This window comes from Tupaia chinensis, unplaced genomic scaffold (genome assembly GCF_000334495.1).
Source record: "Tupaia chinensis unplaced genomic scaffold, TupChi_1.0 Scaffold139218_1, whole genome shotgun sequence".
NCBI classification, from domain to species: Eukaryota; Metazoa; Chordata; class Mammalia; order Scandentia; family Tupaiidae; genus Tupaia; species Tupaia belangeri.
Genome location: NW_006199107.1, coordinates 1,606,779 through 1,616,321, shown reverse-complemented (window position 1 = coordinate 1,616,321; position 9,543 = coordinate 1,606,779). Strand labels below are relative to the sequence as shown.

Genomic DNA, 9,543 nt, shown 5'->3' with positions numbered 1-9,543 from the left:
TGAACCGCTATTGTGAATGTCTCTGTGCTGCTTCATTTTATCTGCACAACAAAAATGGTTTGCCCTATCTCCTTCTCCTTCCTTAGTGCTGTTGCCATAACAGTGTCTTTAGGCCAGATTAACAAGTAACTAACCTATTTACTTTGGTTGCCAATAAATAACTGTAGCCTGTTAATAATTGTGCATGTGTTTTATGTGGCCTTAGATAATTTGAAACAATCTTACACGTCAAGCATCTTAGATTGGATCAATTTTCCATCATTCTTAATTTTCTATTGTATAACTCTCCATTAACAAAAAGATCACATAAGGAAGTAAAAAATGTAGATGCTTGAGCAAAATGATTTACTAGTATGTTTTAAAAGGGGTACACACTAGTTCACATTTCTTTTTTATTGAGCACTACCTAAATAAAAGTTTTTCTCAATAATATAAAAGAACAAACCTGCTATATATTTTCTTTCTTTAAAGTATACCAGATCTGTCACAAATGCCTTGAACTATACTTTGTTTATATTTTTATGTGAGCTGTGTCTCCATTTTTTTCAATTCCTCTTAAATTGTTAGCTCTATGAGGGTAAGGTGTGTCCTAATTTATCCTTTAACACTTCACAGTGCCAAACATAGCACCTTGGACATAGTAAATGTTCATTGAATGTTGTTGACATACTTAATAAATTAGTCTGTACTAAATTGAACAGATTTGCAGTCCTAAATTGTTCTTGCCATCATTTCACTGTGAATAATTAAAGTTTTAGTGAAATGATTAAAAATGTGTTACTGAATTACTGGTGTAGATTCTAAAGCAATGGGATTAAAAAGACCCACGCAATACCCCTATGAAAAATCAATGACAATGAGTTTCTCACAGTAGGTATACTAAATGAATTTTATGTATGACTGAATTAATTTATTTCTCTTAGGAAGGTTAGATTTCTGATTTCCATATGGCACTTTATAACTTTTTTCTTTTACCCCAGTCCTGCGAACTAATACATTTTCCTGTAGTAGGAATAGTAATATTTATTATAGAGAATTGACTATATATGAAAATTAAAAATTAAAAATAATTCATAACCTGATCAGCCAGATATAATCACTCTAAATATTTTTGTGTGCTCTATTTATTGTTTTTTGATCATGCATGTAATTTCATATTCTCCTTGCAATTGATACCCTTCATGTTTATATACATTATTTAAAAAAAATGAACAGAATTGAAACTGAGTTTTTTATTTTATTATAGCCAAAAGAAATATTTTAGTGACCAGCAGATGGCATAATGGTTACATTGCTGGATTCTCACATAATTGACCATGATTCGAGTCCCAGACCTGGTGGCTTAAAACTCATGCTGGGGGCACCACCAGGTAGTGTGGTAGTTAAGTTGCTGGACACTACCATATGGCCAACCATGTTTTGAGTCCAGGACCTGGTGGTTTGCTTTCTCCTTTTCTCTCTCCCTCTCTCTCTCTCTGTGTCTCTCTCTGGTCAAATTAAAATAAAGGAATGAATATAAAACAATTAAATAAATAATAGCTTTTAAAAATTACTGGGTACATGTGTATCCGTGCCCAAGATTCCAAGAGGAGAATGGTGGAGAAGGAATTGTGGCATAGCCACCTCCCCCGAGGGGTGATTTCTTGATTTCTGTCTCTGTCTCTGGCAAACACATGTGCCTATAGCAAAAACTCTCTAAAAAAGAAAAAAAAAGTATTTAAAATTAAGTGGAGATGATTATTTATTAATAAAAAAATCTTTTATAAAAATTTGTTATATTTGTGACAAAAAAAAAGATATGCCACTAATTGATAATTACTATAATGCTATGATTTTTGCATTCAAATACAATTTTAAATATTCTTTCAAGGTAGCTTGTGACTTGTTGCACATTATTTTTTATATGATTGTGCTATGGTTTATTTAATTGTTTTCCTATTATTAGACATTTAAATTGCTTATAGTTTTCACTATCACAAGAATTGTCTTTTCACATATATTTCTGTTGGCTTTTATTTATGTTAAGATGGAATCCTAGAACTAAAATTGTCAAGTAAATATTGAGACTGAGTGACTTGATACATATTATTCAATAGCTTTCCAAATACCTTTTAACAATTTACAGTTCCCTCAGAAATATATGAAGATTCTATTTCATTGTGCTAGCATCTTCATTGAGTATTAGCTCTATATATTTTTAAGCAAGTATTACTAAGTAGACCTACTAAAGTTAGTATGTTGTTGTTATCAGCTATGCACAGCAGTATATAAATTAAACCGTTTAGATTGCCTCAGAAAGAATTATGAAATATTTTTAAGAGTAGAAAACATTATAGTGCTTGGTGGCTGCATGTTACAGATTCCACCTACATCAAAATATATTTACAGTCTAATTGTAAACCATATACTTGTACTTTAAGTTGGACCTATGTAGTCTTTTGTATCAATATCTGTTTTACTGACAGATTTGTCAGTGTGTTGGATGAGACAACATGCATTATATCTGATGTGGAAATAGCATTCCTTCTTGTCGCGATCAATCTAATTTTCACTTACTGTTGTAACTTAAAGTTAATGAACATTGAAAGTTTATTTTTTCTTTTAATGAATATTTTTTTTTTTTTTGAGAGGTTTTCACTAGAGGGCACATGCGCTCGCCAGACAGACAGAGAAAGACAGAGAGATAGAAAGTGAGAAATCACCCCCCGGGGGGATGGCCACACCACAATCCCTTCTCCTCCATTCTCCTCTTGGGATCTTGGGCACGCATGCACACACGCCCGGCATGAGTTTAAGCCGCCGGGTCCAGGACTTGTACCGCGGTCAACTCAGTGGGAGTCCAGCGACATAGCTATTACGCTAACTGCTCGTCCCTTTTAATGAATATTTTTGTGGATTGAAGTATAAAAGCACCTTTCTTTTTCACCAGGATTCTATCCAAATTGAGTGCAGATGTATCTGAGTAGTTTCCTTTTAGAAGGCAGCGATCATATTTGTGATAGGAAGGCAATAAGTCTTTAAAAGAATATAAATAATAAATTTTTAGGATTTGTCTTGTCCTCTGGTGAAAGTACTTATGTTTTGGAGTTCACAGTGAATCTTAGTCCCTCACTGGCACTTGTTTTTAATAATATTGCAAAGGGATTCTGTGTATATTCATACATATAAGTTTAGGGTAATCTGAAATCTCCGATGGAGCTAAAGTATTTCAACTTCTTTATACACTGTAATGTTTTCTACTTCTCTACCAAAAAAAAGTCTCAACATAAATACTGATTCCATCTTAGTATGTTAATTTTTACTTATATAAAATCTTTGTTCTGCATTTCAGAGTAACTATAATTGCAAGTCTGTTTATGCCCCATAGCCACACAGGTATGTATATGAATTACCTACAGCTATGTAAATCTATATATTAAGTGACAAATGATTACATTTTTGTGTGTTAAAATTGCTTATAGACTTCATAGTGTGAAAATATTCATTTTTGAGTACTTATAAATATCGACAGCTTCAAAGGATAGTATGTTTTGTACATACATTGCACTTTGTTGTAAGAAGCAAATATAAACATTTCTAAGATTTGATGAGGCAGAATAATTTTAATTACAAAGTATCATCTGGTGAAGAGATTAGAGCATATTTCATGGAATTGTAATACCAAAGTGGCTGGTGGTGTTGGGTCAGATTACTGTAAAACCACTGTGTTTTTGACATTATTGTTTTATTTTCAGACTTTTTTTTGTCAATTTTGAGTTTATTTTCTGTGGTGGTTGCTTTTGGTAAGGAGTGGTTGCAGATGTATTGTCTGCTGCACTGTCTGAAGTACTAGACAAATGAAAAAAAAATGTTTGCACCTGTTTAAAATCTCAACCAAGCGGTGTTGTGGTTCCTGGGCAACAGGCAGGAATTCTCAAAAGCTTGGTTGCACCTGCTCAATTGTTGCTTGCAGCTGTGTCATAGGCGTGAGCGTGCAGAGAAGCTTGTTAGCAGTTTGCTTTCGCTGTTACATATTTGGTGCCTGAAAGTCTTTTATTTTTGATGTAGACTTTAAACTTTTACATTGTTGTTATAAAACTTTCCAGTTTTAGTTCTCGAATTTTTTTTCAAACCTTTTGTTCTGTGTGTCTAATTTTTTTTTTTTTTTTTTACATGACTGACCATGGTTCAAATTCTTGCTCTCATTGCTTGATAAACTTGCTTAATGCATGTGCATGAATGTCCTAAATTCTGATAGGGTAGAAAAATGAAGAAGAAGGGATTGAAGTGTGACCATGCCCCATAGAGGGGTAGGTGTGTTGCTTTCACTGGCTCTGTTTCTCTCTTCTAGGCATATATGCCCTCTGGTAATTAAAAAGAAGCTTTAATACAAGTTCAGTGTTGAGGTGTTCTCGTCTTCTGGAAAGCCTCACGTCAGTTTGCATCATATTGCTGAATGACACTTAAAGTAGACCCTGTGAGATGCTTGAGTTGTCCTTAGGGGTACCATTTGTCTTAGAGTCATAATATGTCCCTTATAGTGTAGCACACACTATGAAGCAGAGACCTCTGTTTTCCCCAGTTTCATTACTGAAGAAAGTAGGTTTTTTTTTTTTTTTTTTTTTTTTTTTTTTTTTAGTAGTTATTAACTGCCCTAGATAATGTCTATCCTGACTTCTCCAAAGCATACCTGAGGGAACAGATCTCTCCAGATAACTGGGTTGATAATAATTTTTGTTCTGGTAGAGACGATTTCTGTTTGGCTCAATTTCATTATGTTGGCAGCCCCACTATGTGAGGCTGGATGTATTTATTGATCCATTTGACTGAACAGATTTGAAAGCATTTGGCTATTAGTGGACACATGGGGCAAATTCAGAAAATTTAAGGGTATATTGTAAGATGATTTCTTGATTTGTGCATTTGTCTCTGTTGGGTTGGAGTAGAAGAGGGGGGTGAAAATTAAATAGTAATCATAGCAGAGGAGCTAAAATCCAGATGTAAAATTCAAGGCTGGAATATTATCCTTTATCTTAATTAAATACAAGATAGCTGGTATTTCCTCCTTAAATGTTATCCATAGTGATATTATTTCTCTTAGTTAATTATTTTATGTATTTTCTGTCAAACATCTGTGCATTTAGTATGGATACTACAGACTGTATCACAAAGGTAAACTTCTACATATGCAGTACTAGAAGCTATAACTTAATTTAAAAAGTACCTAATTAATTCAGTAGTCCCAAATACCTGAAATTTAGAATATTCAAATTCCTAATATTAATCTCTTTAATATATATTTTTAAAGAATGATTTATTTATTTAATTTATTTACTTTATATATTTATTTATTTTGAAGAGATTTTCGTTATAGGGTGTGTAGGCTTACCAGAAAGACAGAGAGACAGAAAGCGAGAAATAATGCCCCCAGGGGGGATGGCCATGCCACAATCCCTTCTCCTCTCAGGATCTTGGGCATGCACACACATGTGCCTGGCATGAGTTTAAGCCGTTAGGTCCAGGACTTGAACCACGGTCGACTACATGGGAGTCCAGCAACATAGCCGTTATACCATCTGCTGGTCCCTATTTATTTATTTTAAATTTATTTATTAAAATTTAAGAGAGAGAGAGAAAGAAAGCAAGCCACCAGGTCCAGGATTCAAACTGTGGTTGGCTATGTGGGAGTCCAGTGGCCTTAACCACCATGCCACCTGCCAGCCTCCGTCTTCAATATATTTTTTAAAATGCTAAGGAGTTTCAGTATTTAGTAACATGAGTATTTAGTAACATGAGTCTTAAATCTTAGAGCTGGTTTTCCTTTTTCCATGTTTTTCATTTATTGTCCCATTTGGAAATTTAAAAAAAAAATCACTATAATATGAATTTAAGTTCTTTGGTAGTAGGAAAGGTACAAAGGTAGAGGATTGCTCACAGCTCCTTAATACAAGGCCCTGTACATAGTAGTTGGTCAATAAATGTTGAATGAATGCATATATGAATAAAACATTTCTGGAGTTGTATTAGAAATATGACAATGTCCTAGAAACTTATTACTTGTTATACATTTTAGATGAGTCTTGATGGACTTACCTTAGTCCTCATACTGCTTGTTAGAGATGAGAATACTGATAAATCCTGTCTTTAAAATGAGATATTAATTTGTAAAAATCCAGTTGCAATATGCTTTAGACTCATTTTTGCCATGAGAAAAATTTTCCCATTATTCCCATAATACATCAAGGTGGGTAAGACATTAATGGTTGTCAAGTTGAAAAAACTTCATAGAATAGAAATAAACATCATCTTCTGTTGTAGCATTTATTCCTTAGCTTTCCTGAACATTTACTTGTGCTGTCTCTTACCCTCCTTATCTCTACCTCATTGAAAAACAAATGTGTGTTAACTTTCTTTGTGTCTGGTAAGATCAGAACATTAAAAAAATCTGTAATTATTTTGCTAAGCCGAAGTAATGGACCCTATGTTTACTGTATACATATTTATAATTATGGTTTCCACTACTCACTAAATTCTAAGTATAAATAAACACAGATAAAGTCATTCAAAGATAAAGTCAAACTAGAGCAGTTAAGACCTGTTTTTGATAGGCCTTTCTATTTTTGTTATTGTTGTTTCATTTTTTAAGTCATTTTTTACTCATGCCAGTATATGCCCAAGCAGGAGAAAGAGGGGAAAAAAAGAGAAACACACTTCCTTTCCCCAGCAGGGTCTCACCATGCTGCAATTCTTTTTATATAGTTTTCCATCTCATCAAGGTCTTGTGTAGGCTTGTGAGAACCCATTTTGAAGCTCACTGAGCTAAGATCCAAATCCGTGTTGGCCATATGGGATCTGGCTTCCTCTGTCCAGTATCTAACCACTGTGCCACCAGTAAACAGACATTTCTAAAGTTCCATTTTGTGTGGCTTGAGGCAGTCATATGAGAATGACATAGGCTGCATAATGATCCAATAACTGTGGCATAAAAACATGTTATTTAGGTGTTAATGGCACTGGATGATAATATTCCTGGGTCCTTTTAGACTTGCAAGTACCTTTCTTCTGTAATGTTTCTCTTTATCTTCATATTCACCAGTGGGTAAGAGGCCAATATCAAGGACATAATTTTTCTCCAGTACCTTAGTGTGATAGATTAAACTATATTCCTTGTGATAGATTAAATTATATTCCTCTGTTAGTCTTCACATTAGAAATTGAGATGAGCCAAGAATATAGTATTAGCTAGATTGTTAGTCATTAAACCAAGCAGTTATTAGCAGCTGCTTCAGTAGCCTTTATCAGGAATTCTAGTATGGAATCTCATGGAGGGAAAAGTTAATAGTCATGATTCCTGGACAAAATTGCAGATTCTCATGGTTTAAAAAAAAAAAAAAAAGAAAGAAAGAAAATCCACGTTTATTGAGAACATAGCATGCCTAGATATAATCCCTCTTTACTTCTTCCCTCACTTTCTCATTTCTTCCTTTTCTTTTATTCTGCGTGGCAAATGGATCCCTACTATTAGGCAGTGTGCCAGGCTTGATTAATAATGATTATAATAATAATAGTAAAAGTTCCCTGTTATCAAAAGGTATACAGGCTAGTGGGAGGCAAAGACATATTAACAGAATTATTTTTTGATACAGCATTTACTATTGGTATGAACTCAGACAAGTTAACCTAATCTTTCTGTTCCTTCAATTCCCCATTTGTAAAATTGGGGAAATAATAATATCCACCTTATATTATGTATATTGAGGGTTAGATAATACACTGCATGTAAAATTTTCAATCAAGTGGTGGGCATATAGCAAGTACTCAATAAATGTTGGCTATATAATACTACTGTTACATCTTTCAGCACTGTCACCATTATCTGTAGCACCACTACAACTTAAATACTTAATAAGGAACATCTGATTGCCTGGAAACAGTGATGCTGGTCTGGGTATTATCATGCAGATTATCTCAAAGATTTTTTTGAGGGACCAGCAATTAGCGTAATGGCTATATCACTGAACTCCCATGTAGCCCACCACAGTTCGAGTCCTGGACCCGGTGGCTTAAACTCACGCCAGGCACATGTGCTTGCATGCCCAGGATCCCGAGAGGAGAATGGAGGAGGAGGGATTGCGGCGTGGCCATCCCCACGGGGAGATGATTTCTCACTTTCTGTCTCTCTGTCTGTCTTTCTTTCTGGCAAGCACATGCTCCCTATAGCAAAAACCTCTTAAAAAAAAAAAAATAAAAGAGAGAGATTAATAAAAGATTTTTTGGAAGGCATTATGAAATCATAAATCAGTGTAATGTAACTAAAAGACCTTTACGAGTTTTTTTTAACATTTTCCCCCATTTTTTTTTTTATTGTGGTAAAATACAATGACATAAAATATAACCACCTCAACCACTTTTAGGTATACAGGTAAATAGTATTAAATATGTCTGTAATTCTTGTATAACCATTACTACCACCCAAATCCATAACTCTTTCACATTGTTAAACTGAAACACTATACCAGTTAAAAAATAACCTCCTACTCTCCACTACCCCACCTCTGGCAGACACCATTCTCCTTGCTGTCTCTCTGATTTTGACTACTCCAAGCTAAAATTTAAGTGGAGTCATAAAGTATTTGTCTTTTGGTGCTTGACTTATTTCACAAAACAAGGTATCCTCAGGGTTCATCCATCTTGTAGTGCATGTCAAATTTACCTCTTTCCTAAGACTAATGTTCAGTTGTATGTATGAACCTCATTTTCCTTATCCATTTATTCATCAATGGACACTTGTGTTACTTCTACATTTTAGTTGTTAATAATTCTGCTGTGAACACAGGTGTAGAGCTATCTTTTTGAGAATTGGTTTTTAATTTTTGGGGGTAAAAACACAGAAGTAGACTAGGTATTCAAAATACTTTATTTGGTTCACAGCATTCTTAGTGTTCCCTACATACTAAATTTTACTCTTTTATTATTAAAATATGAAAATTGATATGATGAGCAGTATAGGAATTTGGAGGAAGTGTGGGGTTCACTTACTGAGAAAGGTAATTTTGACAAAGTTATGGCTCTGATAATAGCTGTCAAATATCTCAACTCAGCATGTGTAGACTTACAATTCTAACAATATGTGCTGTGTTTATGTAGAAGGCTGTAGGTGTTTAAAGAAAAATTTAAGATGAGGATAATCACATTTAATTAAATGTCTGATGGTTATGGAAGTATGCCTTGCAAAGGAAGGCCCCAGACAACTCTTGCCCTTTTTTGAAAGTCAGATACTCTTTTTTTTTTTTTTTGGAGAGGTTTTCGCTATAGGGCGCGTGCGCTCGCCACACAGACAGAGAGAGACATAGAGACAGAAAGCGAGAAATCACCCCCCAGGGGGGATGGTCACGCTGCAATCCCTTCTCCTCCATTCTCCTCTCGGGATCTTGGGCACGCACGCACACGCGCCCAGCGTGAGATTTAAGCCACCGGGTCCGAGACGCGAACCGCGGTCGACTACGTGGGAGTCCAGCGACATAGCCATTACGCTAACTGCTGGTACACAAAGTCAGATACTCT

The 9,543-nt window shown here is 34.8% G+C and overlaps 1 protein-coding gene across 16 annotated transcripts in view; it reads left to right on the top strand.

The window, feature by feature from the left end:
- ZBTB20 (zinc finger and BTB domain containing 20) overlaps positions 1-9,543 on the top strand; it is an 885,897-nt gene that overhangs the window by 272,306 nt on the left and 604,048 nt on the right. For 15 of the 16 annotated variants that reach the window (XM_027765659.1, XM_027765674.1, XM_014592971.2 and 12 more), the window contains one exon: positions 3,332-3,375. The exons of the other annotated variant lie outside the window; for it this stretch is intronic. The gene's annotated coding sequence lies outside the window, so the exon portion shown is untranslated. The remainder of the gene's footprint in view (positions 1-3,331; positions 3,376-9,543) is intronic. 16 annotated transcript variants of the gene reach the window in all.